The following is a 16,234-nucleotide window of genomic DNA, read 5'->3' as shown; positions in this document are numbered from 1 at the left end:
AGTAATGGCAAGAACTGCAATTTCTTTTGCACCAACGTGATATAACAACACTGATAAGAGTGAGAAAGTTGCTTGCATAGACAGGGAGGGCTTTGGGAGAAGGTGGACTCTATCTGGTCCACCTTTGGGGACCAGAGGTCCCCAAACGATGCATTTGGGGAATGCATCGTTTCCTACCATTTTAACAATAAAACTCACAGTCCTGTGCAATGCTCTGAGATGGGAAAAGAATGTTGTTTCATTCTAATATGTCTGGGAAATTTGCTCCAATCCTTTGTGGAGCGTCACGATACATGTCAGAAGTTTAAGTCCCTGACAAGGCCTGCAGTAAAGGCACCTGTTGGAGTCCTGACCTCTGTAACACATTTGAATGTGGATCTGAGCTAGAGTAATTTTAATAAGAAGTTTCTGCTATTTTTAGCTCTAAGACAAGAAGTCTCTTTTTCACCTCTTCGTGGCTTGTGGTGAGGCAGAAAAAAAGGGGTAGCAGAAAGATTAGCATTCACTGAGAATTTCCACTCCCAACATGGGGCTATGTATTTCATACAACTTGTCTTATTTGTTCCTCACAACAATCCTATGAGGTGTGTACAATTATGATCCCCATTTGCAGAGGAGGAAACTGAGCTCAAAATGACTCTGTCATGTCCACAGGACTAGAGAAGCCATTTTTTCCTGGCTCTAAGCTAGAGCTCTTTGGGGCCAACCTACCTCATCTTACTACCTGGAAGCTTGACTGTGGTTCCCAAACCTCTGTCCCTACCCAGCCTCTCGATTTCTCCCCAGATCTTCTCCATGCTCCCCTGCCATCCCAGCCTCCTTTGGAAACCAAGGGGTTAACCTCTCCTTCCTGTTTGCCCAGACTCAAGTTCATTACGCTGACTAATTGATTCCGCCACTGCTAATGGAAAATGTATCTGCAAGTAATAGATTAATTGGCCACTTGTGATCAGCTCTCACCAGAGGATCACTGGTGGTCATGCTAGACCCACTGAGTCAGTCCTTCTGGAGCCAGGAAAGGGAACCAGAGGCTAGACTCAAAGGGATCATGGGGGTGTCCAGAGTTTTACCAACTATCACCCTCACAAAAGGCCAGCCAGCTGGTTCCATCCCAAAGGAGGCAGATTCTGCATCCTTTCTAAGTCATTAAAATGCAAGTGCATTAACTTGAAAGGAATGGAAATCTTAACAGCATAATGAACCACAAAATATCAGAACACTGGCACATCAGCTTCCCTTACCCCCAAATGAGGGAAGGAGGGTTGCTTTCCTCAGAAGGTTTAAAGTCATTCGTCATAAAATAACAGCTACCAGTTTGCTCACTGACTATGTGCAATCCACTGCATGGTTTCATTTAAACTTAGCAAAAGCCCAGGCGGCAGGTGCTATAATTATCTCATTTCACAGAAAAGAAACGGGGCTCAGAGAGCTGCACCAACTTGCCCAAGGTAACACAGCAAGGAAGTAAAAAAAAAAAAAAAAAAAGTGGACTGCGGGGAGACCTCAGGTCTGCAAACTCCAAAACCAGATCTTTTATCCTCTATCCCAAGGATCAACAAATGACAGCCTATGGGCCAAATCTCGCCAACCACCTGTGTTTGTAAATAAAGTTTTATTGGAACACAGCTATGCCCATTCATTTACATATTGTCTTGGCACCCCAATAGCGCAATGCACCACAAAACTTAAAGTATTTACTATTTGGCCTTTTGCAGGGCCAGAATAAGTTTGCAGACCGCAAGCCAAGTTACCCTTCCCAGCTGGTGCTACTGGTACCTTAATGAAATGAGGGCGGGATGACTATGGGAGAAAAGGCTGGTGTGAACCTGGGGATCCCAAAAGAAACTCAGTCCCCAAGATGCACAGGCTGTTTCCTCAGATTATAAGGAAGGTTTCTTATGAGTCTAAGAGCAGAAAGGAGAAAGGAAGAGAGATAGAGAAGAACAAGCCTGAGCCAGACTTGGAGATGAAGCTGGGTGAGAACCAGATCTGATGACAGAGGGAGTGATGCAGGAAGGAAACCAAACCAGGGAGGCTGGTGAATGCAAATCCGTATCTCAGGACCTACCCTCTTGCTTGCTTTAGGACTCCAGAAACGTTTGCCTCCCTTCAGATACCCTCAGTTTCTCTGCTAGAAAATGGGGGTAATAATGGTGTCATCTGGAGGACTCAGCAGGATAGAGCATACGAAGTGCACAGCAGGCACACAGTAGGCACTCAATAGATGCTTGACAGATGAATGAAGGACTCAGCTAGAGATCTCAGAGGTCAAATTTTGCAGAGTTCCACCTTTGCAGCAATGGTAAGGAAGAAGCTCCCCCGACCCCCTCCTTCCTCGCTCTTTGGGCTGGTACGGGCAGTTTTACAAGGCTGAACGAGTCGCCGGAGGCTGTAAAGACACGAGGGCTTTTTCCTTTAAGTCTTCCCTGTAAGTCACCTCGAAGCATTTCCGGGATCGATTGGCTCTTCTCCTCCTTGTAGGAGCCCTCCCCAGGGAACTGTTTGCCGAAAGGAATCGGCCAGTTTGCATTTAGTCACCTTTATCTGACCCAGGAGATAAATCTCTCTTAGTTTCGTTTTTCTGCAGGGAGGATCCTGGGAGGCCCGCGCCGCACCACACAAATGCTGGAGACCTCGTTCATTCAGACAGTGATTATTTCAAATGAGAGATGATTCGAAGGCCTGAGGAAGTTGGTTGTTCTCAGAAAAGGAAGAGGGCATGTAGAGGCACAACGGAAAAGGTGCATTTAAGCTGCTTCAAGGAGCTTCTAAGCCTCCTTCTGGGGATGCCTGTGCATGGATCACAACCCCGGGAATGGGCCACTATGGGCAGAGAAAAAGGACACCACTCTGCCGAGAGGGACTTCAAGTTGAACAGAGAAGGGAATCCTAGGCACAATATCCTAGAGGCCACGTTGTTTATGAAGCCTGGGTTTCAAATCCCAGCTCCTTTACACTCACCCCAGCAGCAGCGTCCTGGGTAAATGGCTTAAATGTCTTCTTTTCTGCGTCTCATTTTCTTCCTCTGCAAAAAGGACATAACGATGCTGACCTCATAGATACTGACCCCATAAAATTGTCTTGAGGATTAAATGAGCTTCTACACATAAAGAAAGGGCTTACTTAGCACATGGTGAACCCTCAATACAGGTTGCCATTCCCACTCTATTGTTGTTTGGCTGATGCAGAAAAGCAGAGGCTGTTATTCACACACTGACCCCATGCCCCCTCCCACCAATGTGCAAGATTGGTTTAACCCCACCACCACCCCCAGCTTCTGCCTCTCCTAGAGACAGTTGTCCTGCCAATGGCAACTTTACACAGAAGACGCCACTGGCTTCCCCCAAAGAGGTGGATCTTGTGCCCAGAGACTCCGAACCTCTTCATTCATAAATTTCCTTCCAACATTCAAGGTCCCCTCCTCAGGGGTCTCCTTTCAGATGCCTGGGATGGCTGAGGGTGCTTTAAAGTCAGTCTTTCTGCGAAGGGCTAAAACTCTGTGTGCTCCTTCCCATGGAGGACACAAGTAAGTGGCAATGCTTACCCCCAGGAAGCCATCACAAACTGAGGTCATGCTGACACTATAGCCTTGGCCAGGAGGGATGTTTTGGAGCGATCTGGAGTCCCGGTGCCTCTGACCTCCCACTGAGTCACAGCAATTAAGGGTTCAGCATAAGACAGACCACCTTTCCAATCCCAGATTGTCACTTTCTACCCTGTCCAGTGGCTGAATCTCTGCAAACCTCAATTTCCTCATTAGTAGAATGGGAATATTAGTTGTATCAGCCTCATGAGATTATCATACAGTTAGCAATGAAATATATTAAAAAGCCTTCAGCTGTCTGTGCTTGGGCAGGGATAGGTATTATTAACAAAGAGAGCCTCCAACTGCAAGCTGAACACCGTGGCTTTTCATTCCATTTTGGCCACAAACTGATTAACAACTTTGGGCAAGTCCCTGCCCCTCTCTGGGTCTCAGTTTACCCTTCATACTCTCCAAGGCTCCCTCCCCAATGAGAGACCACCATGCTGGGCTCACGTCTGTTGCACGTGACCTCTCAAACTTCTGTTTGCTCTGTCTTCACCCAGCGTCAGCACCGAGTCTGGGTGGTTTTGCTCCTGAATCTCCACATTTGCCAGGGATACCTGCCTATTCATTGTGTTTCTTTTCTAGGAGCAGAAAACTAAGGTTTGCCAAGCCAGGGTTCAACCGATACCCTCTGCTTTTTTTGAATCATGCACACACACACGCACACACACACACACCTTGGCAGAACAGCCATCTCCTGCTGCCTTCATCTTCCCGTGCCCCATCACTTGTTCATCCAGAAGTCCTTGTCATAATGTCCCTCCAGGGATCAGCAGGTGGGAAATGTCATTTTGGATCCATTACTAGAGCTCCAAGGTGCTTAGAGATGATCAACACCAATTTCAACTTCCATCCACGGAGGAGGGAAGGTCGGGAGCAGCCCTCATCTCTGGCAAGGGGATCTGTGCTGGCCACCCCAAGCTGCCAGGTACCACCACCCCAGGGCAGGGAAGGAGGGCAACTTGCAAGGGCCGGGGGATGTCAGCCACTCTGTGTCCTCAGATTTCCCTGCCACGGCTGATTTGAATAATTCAGCAATGCCGGGTCTCCTGGGCACTATTGTCTTCAGTGAAGGCAAATCAGTCGCCTGCTCAGCCTGTTAAGACGGCCCCTGCCTGCTGCCTTTTTCTGTGAATCAGGATTAATGAGATGGTGAGGGGAAGCACCAAGCCCTGGGCAGAGATGCCGGCAGCCGGCTCTCCGGGAGCAGCGGGCCTCAGAAGTGGCTTCCGCCTTGATGTCCTCGGGCAGTCTTCTGGGGCAGCCATCAACCTGTCGATAACTAGCTATCACCCAGCCTGCCAGACCCCCAGCCTCCTGCCTGGCTCCTATGACTTCAGGAAAAAGAGATAGCAAGAGGGAGAAGGCGGTCGGCAGGCGGCCTTTTCCCCTCACCTCTGGCAACGCGGCAGGCTGGGGTGGTACACTTCACAGAGGGCTTCCTTTCCTGCAGGCTGCACCAAAGAGTGAGGTGCGAGGGTGATCCTCCTAGCCCTAGCCTGGGGCTGGTAAAGAGTTTGCTGGGCTCCAGCCTCCACTGCAATGCGGTTACAGAGACAGCCAGGGCCCCACGCCTGGTTTTTTGACAGCTGTCACTCACATAGGGTACAAGAGACAATGGACAATGTCCTTGTGCCTCTCACTGGTGGTGCCTTCCTCTCCCTCCCTCTGCCTTGTAGTGGTCAAACAGGTGGGCTCAGGGTGCTCCACTTGTATGCTGTGTGACCATGGGCAAGTTGCTTAACCTCTCTGGGCCTCAATTACCTAATCTACAAAATGCAGATAAATACATTAGTTGCCCCACAGTTTGCTGAGAGGATTTCCAGGTATTTAAGCTTGTAAGCCCTTATTATGAGCTGATATCAAGCACACAATCATGTGTGGTCATATTGTATTAGTATCATTATCATTGGTAACTCTAAGATGGTGCTACTTGTCGGGCAGTCCATAGCCCATGCCAGGTGGCAATTCGTTTGTTACCTGTCCACAGTGAGGTACCCACAAAGAATACGTACAGAGAAAGAAAAGTATTCAGAAAGTTTTGTAGCAATTTGGCAGATGGCAATTTTGTATCATTGAATATAATAATGAAAAAAGGGCTTAGATTTTGTATATTTTATTTTTCATTTAATTTTTCTAGGAATTTGCTTTTTTACTGCATTTTTAAAAACTGTCATTCTGCAATAAATTGGAATTTGAAAAAAATACTGGTGTCTCAGCACAGATAGCTTAAGAAGAGTGTTCTGGACAAACTCTAACATGCACACAAATCCCCTGGGGATCTTGTTAAAATGCTCTTACTGATTCAGTAAGCAGGGGTAGGACCTGAGATTCTGCATTTCTAATAAGGGCCCAGGGGAGGCTGAGGCTGCTGGTCCAGGGACCACACTAGTGAGGGGAGTGTGTGGAGCACCCTGGCTAATGCCTTTTCCCCACCCTATCTGGATGCCATTCACTCTAAGAAACTTCTCTGCACTCAGATCACAAAAGCTACCTCCTGGTCTGCCCTTGGCTGAAGACTTCCCAAGGTCTCTGGACACACAGATTACAAAGTTCAGACCCCACTACCAAATCAGAGGCATGTGTCAGGAGTTCCACGTGCTGCTAGCATCAGCAGCATCCAACAACTAGCATACATGAAACAGGTACCATGTGCCAGGCATTATACCTGAACTCTTCTAGAATCTTCAGCTGCAGCCCTTCTAGCCTGTGCAAGTCTTTGAGATAATGCATGCCAATCCTGAGCACAGTACCAGGCAGAGCCAGCACTCAATCACTAGTAGCTGTTATAGCTATTCATTTTTCTGTACCTTTGCAATTTATCTTCACAACTCCTTAAAATAGAGGCATAGCTGTTAGCTATTGCTGCGTAACAAACCAACCCCAAACCTAGCAGCTTGAAACAATATCCATTTATCCATGATCGCCCATGAGTCCATGGGTCGGCTGGATGTTCTGTCTTTCTGGGAATGTCTCAGCAGCTATTGGCTGGCTCACCCTTGCATCTGTGGTCATCTGGAAGGCGGGTGTTCTGGAAGGGGATCAGCTGGGACACTTCACGTCTGTTGCATATGGCCTGTCATCTTCCAACAGGCCAGCTTGAGCTCTCCCTATGGGGAATCACAGGGTCAGAGAGAACAGAGTGCACAAGGCCTCCTGAGACCTAGGCTCAAGACTGATGTATTATCACTTCTGCCCCATTTTATGGCCAAAATAAGTCACGAGACCATCCCAGTATCAAGGGGTGGGTAAATGGACTCCGCCTCATCACAGGAAGAGCTAGAAAGTCACATTGCAAAAGACACATACGCAAAGAAAGGTGAAGACTTCGGGCCATTTTTTACAGGCTTACATTGTCCCCTCTTGCTAGATGAGGAAACCGAGGGTCAGAGAGGTTCAGAGATTTGCCTGAGGTCTGACAGCAGCTGGCAAGGGACAGAGTCTAGTTCTGCCTGACTCTGGAAACTATATCCTTAACCTCTATCTCAGACTCTTCTCCGCATGCAAAAAAAAAAAAAAAAAAAAAAAAAAAAAATACATTTTGGTAACTCAATTCACCAAAGGAAGAGGATTTTCAAATATTTTGACATCTCCAGTGGATGTTTTTGCCTGCTCTGGCTCCTGTGCCACCCCCTGCCCTCTAATCACAGGCCTGTTTTCCATCACCTGCTCTCCCTTGCCTCCTGAGTCTTGCAGCTTCGGGCAATTTATCTTTCCCTCTTGTTTTAATGGTCTCTTTAACACAGGGTTTTCTAACAGGACAAATTGAAGGGCTTGGGCATCAAGCTGAGTTTGTGCATGCTCACAGAAGGGGGTGCAATGAGGAACAAAAGGGAGCCCGGAGAAGAGACAGGCACAAGCTGAGTGGTCCCCCCAAATTCTGAAATTGGAGAAGCGTATATCTCCTGGCTCCCTTTTTGCCCACTTGGGGAAAAGAGCACTCTTGTTCCCAAAATCTAGCGGCTCTTGTCCTGCGTTCCCCAGACTTCCAGAGCTCTGAAAATATATTTGGAAGCTCCTTGAAATGAGTTGTAATATTTCAGCTAGTCTAGAAACTCAGGCAATCTAGAAATTTAACTTTACTGTTTTGTAACTGAGTATAATTTCTATTACAGCCTGTGTTCTTCCAGGTGGCAAAAATAGAATCATAGTTCATTTAGGGACACCTAGCCACTTTCTCCAGGGCTGTGTCCAAATTCTGGGGGGATTGCAGTATGCCGACTTGATTGTTTATCAGTTGCATTGTTATCAGTTGCTACCTAACAAATTACCCCAAACTTTAGCATCTTAAAGTGACAATGAACATTTATTATGTCACATGATTTTTGTGGGTGAGGAATTCACAAGCAGCTTACATGGATGGCCTGGATCTGGGTTGCTCATGAGGTTGTGGTCAGATATAAGCCAGGGCTGCAATCTTACCTGATGGCTTGACCAGGGGTTGAGGCTCTACTTTCAAGGTGGTGCACTCACATGCCCAGCAAGTTCATGCTGGCTGTTGGCTGGGGGCCTCTCCACAGGGCTGCTCAGATGTCCTCCTCACATGGCTTCCCTGAGGACAAGGGATCCAAGAGGATGAGATAAAAGCTGCAAGTCTTTCATGGCATAACCTCAGAAGTCATACATCACCTCCTCTGTACAACACTGATCACACAGGTGGTACTGATATAATGAAGATGGAGGCTGGGCATGGTGGCTTGCACTTGCAATCCCACTGCTTTGGGGAGCTAAGGCAGCAGAATCACTTGAGTCCAGGAGTTCTAGACCATCCTGGGCAACAAAACAAGAACCCTGTCGCTACAAAAAAATTAAAAATTAGCCAGATGTGGTGGCACGTGCCTGTAGTCCCAGCTACTGGGGATGCTGAGGCACGAAGATCGCTTGAGCACAGGAGTTCAAAGCTGCAGTGAGCCGTGATCATGCTACTGCACTCCAGCCTGGGCAGCAGAGCAAGACCCTGTCTTTTGAAAATAAATAAATAAAATAATAAAGGAGAAGACTGAATGAGGGTATGAATCCCAGGAGGTGGGACTCAATGCAGCCCACCTGGGATGCTGGCCTCCCATAGGGTGTCAGGAATAGGGTTCATCTGGTTCTTGATGGTGTATTTATCCCACTGGCTTGTGCTGAGATGTTCTTGCTCATGTCTGACCTTGGGTACGTTGCAAACACCCTCCTTGACTCCTCACTTTAAGCCCCTTATGCTCTTTCAAAGGATGCATCAGTGTCTGTTCTGCAACTCAGAGAGTCTTTTCTGTTCTTGGAAACAGGGAGGCTTCACTTTTGCATCCTTCCATATCTTTTGTCATCTGCCCAGACCTTGGCTGGCTTTTCAAATTTGAAAGCCAAGAATTTGACTTGGTCCCTAACTGCTTTGTGCTGTGTCATTCTTTCCCTGAGGCAATAAATGCCGCATGGTCTGTCGGCTGCTGCCTGAAGGAGGACACTGGTCACAGGACATAAATTATTGCATGGAATTTAAAAAACACACACATACAACAAGACCTTAGTTAATATTCCAGAATATTTTTCTGCCACCCTGCAAAAACAGTTGGTGAATATAAGTTGTCTTCATCATCTCTGTTCATTTCCACTGTGACCCTGTCCTGGGGTATCTGAAACATCCCCATTTTATAACTGAAGAAACAGAGTCAGAGAGGGTGGGTGACTTGCTAAACCCATATTCCAGGTGGGTGGCTTTTCAGAAAACCTCAACTCCAGCTTTTCTGACCCAAGTCAGCACTTTTGCTCCAACTGTGCTATTTCTTCTCTGACTTCTTTTCCCCTCTGAAATCTGCTTAAGATTTTTTCCTAATCACTGAAAAGGCACCTTCTTGGGTAACTTAAGAGGATTTACAAGCTAAAGAGAAGACCCTTGAATGGTGGGATTTTATGCACAAGTCACACATGGGAGAGAACCTGAAGGGACACAAGATCAATTCAACACCCCTGAAATTATACATCAGGTCATCTCCTGCTTCACCCACAAGTAAGGTTGACCTTTTGAGTGGGAAGGATTCCAGACAGAGGGCAAGAGAAACAGATGGACTTACAGACAGAGCAGCAGGAGGAAAACAAAATCACAGTGATCCTTTCCATCCTCTTGCAGCAAAGAACCTCTCCAAGGAGCATCAGCGTCTGAATTTGATACCAACTCTGGAAGGTTATTAAGTTTGAACTCCTAATAAAGAACAGATGGGAAATGGAAGAAAATCAAAGATCAAATATGCTTTCCATATTTTTTGCCTAAATGAAAAGAAAAAATTGTCAGGAACCATTGATCGCCTTTTGTGAGTGTCACATCACTGGTATGGGATTCCCGAGGCAGCAGGTGTGTTCCCTCACATGGATCCAGGCCTGGCTGCAATGAGCAGAAAAGGCAAAAGTTTCCAGACTGTAGCTGAAGGGTGGAGGGAGTTACCCCACAGCTCCCCCGGAGTCTGAGGATCCATCATCTGAACAGTGAGGGGCACAGGTTATGGTGAAACAGAACCACGGCTTCTAATTCTGGATCTACCATTATATGTGTGACTTTAGGCAAGTCATTCAACTTCTCCAAGCCTCAGTTTCCTCACCTGTAAGGATCTTTGAGGTGATTTAAATAAATCGCTGCAGAGTAATTGTCTTGTGGTACCTATTTAAAAAGAAGTGGTCATTGCAACACAGAGAAAATTACGTGTTCACTAAATGCTGTTTTATATTCATCCTTCCTGGATGCACAGAAAACTAGCTTTCCCTGCCCTCTTCCAGCTAACGGGGCATATGACTGGCTTTGTGAATGGAAGTGATGAGCATCTCTTCAGGCCAAGGAAGTGTACAGTCCCCATGAGGTTTTCCAATCTCTCTCCTCCCCTGACACAGCAAATGAGGCGTCCTCAAATTGCAGTGCAGAAGCACACAATTTTAAAAGCCTGGATCACTGAGTCACCACATGGACCATAGCTGCCTAGGCCCACAGTGGACTTTAGAGGGGTGAAAACTAACCTTTGTTTATGAGATTTGGGGTTGCTTGTTACAGCAGCCCAGCTGATGCTGACTAATTTACAAGTCATTATTTTCATTGCTATCATTGTTGTGTTGTGTCTAGAAGGCAGTCATTTAAATTCAAATAGTTTCCTTAGGATTGTTAAGTAACCGACCTAGACGAAATACACAGGTTGCTATTTAGCTCCCTGGTAGGGAGCGGAGTGTAATGTAGCAGGAAGATTTGGTAGGGAAAGGGGATAGAAAGGGCTTATCACAGAGAACCATAGGATTTGCCCAAACTCAATGGGAGGAATTTTAGCATCCTTTTCACCATATCAAACATATGATGTTTGCTTCATTTTCATTCATTGCCCTTCATCTCCCACTCCATCCTCCATACACCCACTTTTAATCACCTGGCACCCTCTCGCTCTCCTGGTCGCATACTGACCCCTAATGCCTGATACCAGCTGTGGTTGCTCGGGTTTTGGTTTTGACCTTGGACACAGCCAATATATGAGACCTTTTTAGTCAGCGGCACCCCCATCATCCCCCTTGCCCCTGCTGATGTCCCACCCTGGTATGAACCATTGTCTCACAGGAGGAGCTTAGACACATTAATGAAACATTAATCCAGAAAAAAGAATAAAGATTATTTCTCGAAATAATTGAGCCAGAGAGGCCATGTCCCCAGATCATCATATCTCAGAATCAAAGAAATGCAAAATCGAAGAGCTATAGAAGTTGAGGATATAGTGCTAAAGAATCAAAGAATACTAAAAACCACAGAATCATTTAAAACAAAGAAATCCCACAGGACTATAGATCTCAGCAGAGCCTAAGAGTGGAAATTTGGCATGTTAGGCCTGCTCTACCCTCGGGCATCTATTTGCATGAGGACTGCAAGCTGGAAGAGAAGCAAGATTTGTGCTTGGGATCCTAAATGATGGAGAAGACAAGGCAAGATGGTCTGTGCCTCCCTTTGGTTCATATAAACCGACTGGGGAATCCATGTTGTCCTTTTATGAAGCTACACTTGTCCCTTGACAAAGATTCTCTCCTTAACCAAGCTCTAGTCAGGCCCCTCTGAACCCTCTTCTTGGCTAAGCCTTGACCCTGGCACCTGCCTTTGCTGAGCCTACATAGCCCAGTTGTAGTAAGAATCCTGCTAAGTTGGTTTAGGGAGAACCATCCCCCACCCCGATGTCTGCTCATCCTTCATATCTGGTCAAATCCCTCATCTTTCCACTGTCCCCCAGGTGATATCTGTTCACCTTGGCCTGTCTTCAGCAAGAATTCTCCATTTGATCTCCCCTCTTAGTAATTTTCCATCCACTTACCTTTTCCCTAACCCGCCACCCTTGATCATATATCTTCGGTTGTTGCATTTGAAGTTGAACCTGATCTCTCTCGCCTATTGCAATCATCTTGATACCCAACAAGATAGTCCTAAATAAAGTCTTCCTGTTTTCATATGTCAGAATAATTTTTTCTTTAACATTCTTCAGCCAGTGTGCTGTGATCTAATGACAGTCAAACTTTGTGTGTGAAATTTTTTTCAAATAAAATCCAATAAATAAAATGGGTTGAGCTGATCATGTTGAAAGTAGGAAGTGAACATGAAATTCTGTGCACCTCATTGTTGGCCTCTTGTAGTTCCTTACATTCCTTAGGGACCCCAAGCACAGTTAGAAAACCTCTGGGGAGGTGGGGTGACCCCGCACAGAGAGCTGGACTGTTGGCATCTCAGTGCCATTGCTGCTTCCTGCCACATACTCCCCTGTATCATGAGGCTAGATAGAGCCTGGAAACTATACTTGCCCAGCTGCATTGTCAGTAGAGTTCCAGTTCAGTTTCCCCATTGTGAAGTACTCATGTGAGACCTGGAAGACAGGAGAGAAGAAGAAAGCATTATTGTTCTACTAGCAGCGGGACTTTCGCAGAAAGCAGACATATGGTGTTTTCCAGCATCTTCTGGACATTTTCTCTTAAGTAACCCACACTGGTGCTGTAGGCAGCTGAGGACCTCAGTAGTAGTGCTCTGCAGGAATCCCTGCACGCCCTGCTATCCTAAATGCTGCAGCATTGCATTCCCTGTATTAAATCTCTTCCTGATTGAAATACCTAGAGACGTTTCTGTTTTCCTTATGCATCCTGATGAATACAGACAGTCAGAACACATAGCTTCTAATTTCATTTAGAGGTTAAGGGTGGGTTGGGCTGGTAATGGGCACCCACTGATAAAAGCAACAATAATAGCAACTCCTTTTTTCTGTATGTGCAAGGCACTATGATGTGAGGCAATTTACCCAACCTGTCTCATTTATGAGATGACCCTGTTTTTGTTTGTTTGTTTTTGAGACGGAGTTGCCCAGGCTGGAGTGCAGTTGCGCGATCTCAGCTCACTGCGGCATCCGCCTCCTGGGTTCAAGTGATTCTCCTGCCTCAGCCTCCCAAGTAGCTGGGATAATAGGCGTCTGCCACCATGCCCAGCTAATCTTTTGTGTTTTTAGTAGAGACAGGGTTTCACCATGTTGGCCAGACTGGTCTTGAACTCCTGACCTCAGGTGAGCCATCCACCTTGGCCTCCAAAAGTGATGGGATTACAAGCGTAAGCCACCGTGCCCGGGCAAGACGACCCTTTAAGAAAGACCTTAGAAAGGAATTTCGTACCTCTCCCCGACTCTTCTGCCCTTTCTAGTAACCATTTTTTCCAGCTCTCAACCAGAGAAAAATAAACTGAGATCCTTATTTGGTCACTATAAAATATATATATAAAATATATATTGTGCCACATTTCAGTTATGCACAGGGTTACTGTACCAAAAAATCGGCACCCACTTGCCTGATTCTCTCTAAGCAGAGTTTTATCTCTGGGGAATCTCTGACCATCCCCACTGGTCTTTATTTGCTTGATATACCTGGTAGGGTACACGCATTTAGGACCCCTCGCAGGATCTGGCCATCCTTCTCTCCCTACAGGCAATCCTGAGCACACAGGTCCCAAGATTTATATTTACACTGGGAAATCAGAAACCTCACTTGAACCTGGAGCTGAAGAATAAAGAATACTTTCTTCCTCATTTGATTGTTATTTGTCATGCATCGAACCTTTGTCAGCCCCAAACCCTGCAGGGATGGGGAGATAAATGGCAGATCAGAATTAGGCATTCCAGAATCACCTTCCCATTGCTAACAAAACTTACTCCCAGTTGCTGCTGGAAACTCCCGTTGCTGACAACAATTAGCCCCGGTTGCTACTGGAAAGCACTGATGTCCAGAGAAGTAAAGCAACTAGCCTAGTGTCACACAGCTAATAAGTGGTAATAGCCCAGATTTAGTCCTGCGAATCCCATTTCTGAGTCTGCTCACTTCATTACTGCACTACTGTTTTTTGTTTTGTTTTGTTTTGTTTTGTTTTTGTATGACAGATAGTGGTTTGGAGGCTGTGAGGAAATTGTGTAACCCTTCTGGGTTGGAATTTTCCTCTCTGTCAAGTAAGAGAGACATTTTCAAGGTTGCTCTGGGTCACAACACCCTGAAATCTCAAGACGATGAATTCCTTGATACAAATGTCAACACCCCTGTCTGCTCCCTACACAGCCTGGCATATGGTAGGAGCTTAATGAATGTTCCACTTATGACCAGACTCTCTCCCTTACCCTCAGTGGGCATGAGTCTGCCTTTGTTGCTAATTCTGCACTTGACTCGTAAAAGCATCAAAGGCAGGGAGGAAGGACAAGAGGGGAAAAGGGAGGATTATTCCCACTTTATTTTTAGTTTAAATAATAGAGATAAAGAGGGAAAGACTGAGATAAGGGGGTCATCTTTCCCTCCCCCCTTTTAAAGAAACCTTAATTTTTCTTTTTGTACTTTTTTTTATTATTATACTTTAAGTTCTAGGGTACATGTGCACAACGTGCAGGTTTGTTACATATGTATACATGTGCCATGTTGGTGTGCTGCACCCATTTACTCGTCATTTAACATTAGGTATATCTCCTAATGCTATCCCTCCCCCCTCTCCCCACCCCACAACAGGCCCCCGTGTGTGATGTTCCCCTTCCTGTGTCCATGTGTTCTCACTGTTCAATTCCCACCTATGAGTCAGAACATGCAGTGTTTGGTTTTTTGTCCTTGCGACAGTTTGCTGAGAATGATGGAAGAAATCTTAATTTCTGCAGAGGCAAGTCCTTTGACTTTCCACCTGTGACTTCCCATTTCTAATCTGCAAAATGGGTACCTAGCACCTACCCTCCTTACTTTGCTAAAGACATTCAACCATGACCTTCAAATGATACCTTGCCACTTCTACACTGAGGAGCCTTGGAAGGGCAAGGCATTCTGCTTCTCAAGCTTCACTCTCCTCTCCTATAACATGGACCTCATGTTCATGCTCACACCTACCTCACCCTGCCATTAAGAAGAAATGACACATAATGGAAAAAAGTCTCTGCAGCCCTCAGCAGGCTGAGCTGATGTGAGCAATGCTGATAGCAAGATTCTGAATGCTCTTCCCCCAAGGACTCAAGATAACCTCCAAAGCACCCACAAGCTCAGTCCCTCATTTTGTCCTCCTAACAACCCCCAAGGCAGCCATCATCACATGCACTTGGCAGGTAAGGAAACCAATGCCTGCAACTCAAACGGGGCTCCAGCCTCAGCACCATCACCCCTTTGCTAGGCAACCCACCCTGCTCTGAGCCTCGGTCTTCCTCACCTGTGCAATGGGGCCAATATCTCTCCTCTGCAGAATTGCTGCAATGTGGTTTCCGGCACATCTTAGGTGCTCACATGCTCTTGCTCTCCCTGGGAGGGTCAGGCCTTGCCTAAGGATACCCCGCACTTGAGTGTGGGGCACCTGGGTCTTGAACTCAGAGCTCCCAAGATCCAGTTCCACCCCCTCTGACTGCAGAAGGCACTGCCCCCACGTTCTCGCTGGGAGTCCCTGGGAAATACTTCCATTGTAATTCCTTGGGCTTGAAGCAAAAATTAAAGTTGCTGACAGCCTGCTCACCACCGTGCCGATTTGTAATATTGATGAATCAGGAGCCGGGCCTGGCTCTGGCTGTGGGTACAAGTGCCCAGAATATTCATGAGCCATACTACCATTCCCTGATGGCATCACTTCCTCCTTACGGTGTCATCATTCCACCACACGTCACTTGTTCCAACGTGATCTTCCGATGCCGCCCACACATCCCAGCCTGGGCAGACAGCCCCTCCTGCAGAGAACTAAATTCTAGGCCACAGTGAGGACAATTGGGTTGTCATCAGTGCACGGGGATATCATGGGACAATTACAGGGCCTGAGCTCCCACCAACACCTAGCAGGAGGTCATCTTCATTCTCCAACTTGGAGCTCTGGTCGAAGAAAGCAGCTTCTCATTCAAGCCCATGGAACAAAGCGACAGCTTGGTAACCCCCTCTCCCACCCTCCAATGCCTGACCTGGACATTTTGGGAATCAAGGACATATTTCTCAATAAATACCCTTATCCCAGAAGGAAGCAGCCTGCCTGTCCTTGCACCCTGCAAAAGCTTGTCTGTGAGATGACATGAATTGCCGTGTGCTTTTCTGGTTAAACATTCATACTACAGCTTTTGGAGATAAATGATACATACATGTGTCTGCATGATTACGATTAAATATTAAGCAGACACACAGGCGGGAACCTGG

At 46.5% G+C, this 16,234-nt stretch overlaps 1 long non-coding RNA gene across 1 annotated transcript in view; it reads right to left on the bottom strand.

Moving 5' to 3' along the window:
• Nucleotides 1-16,234, bottom strand: part of LOC106634252 (uncharacterized) — a 145,006-nt gene that overhangs the window by 86,308 nt on the left and 42,464 nt on the right. The window contains exons 2-6 of the long non-coding RNA XR_010111744.1: nucleotides 11,896-12,438; nucleotides 9,643-9,770; nucleotides 8,012-8,141; nucleotides 6,587-6,699; nucleotides 2,962-3,025 (exon numbers count right to left, since the gene is read on the bottom strand). This is a non-coding gene — a long non-coding RNA (uncharacterized LOC106634252). The remainder of the gene's footprint in view (nucleotides 1-2,961; nucleotides 3,026-6,586; nucleotides 6,700-8,011; nucleotides 8,142-9,642; nucleotides 9,771-11,895; nucleotides 12,439-16,234) is intronic.

Source organism: Pan paniscus, chromosome 23, assembly GCF_029289425.2.
Source record: "Pan paniscus chromosome 23, NHGRI_mPanPan1-v2.0_pri, whole genome shotgun sequence".
NCBI classification, from domain to species: domain Eukaryota; kingdom Metazoa; phylum Chordata; class Mammalia; order Primates; family Hominidae; genus Pan; species Pan paniscus.
The sequence above is the reverse complement of the archived record's forward strand: the minus strand, read 5'-3'. Positions and strand labels throughout refer to the sequence as shown.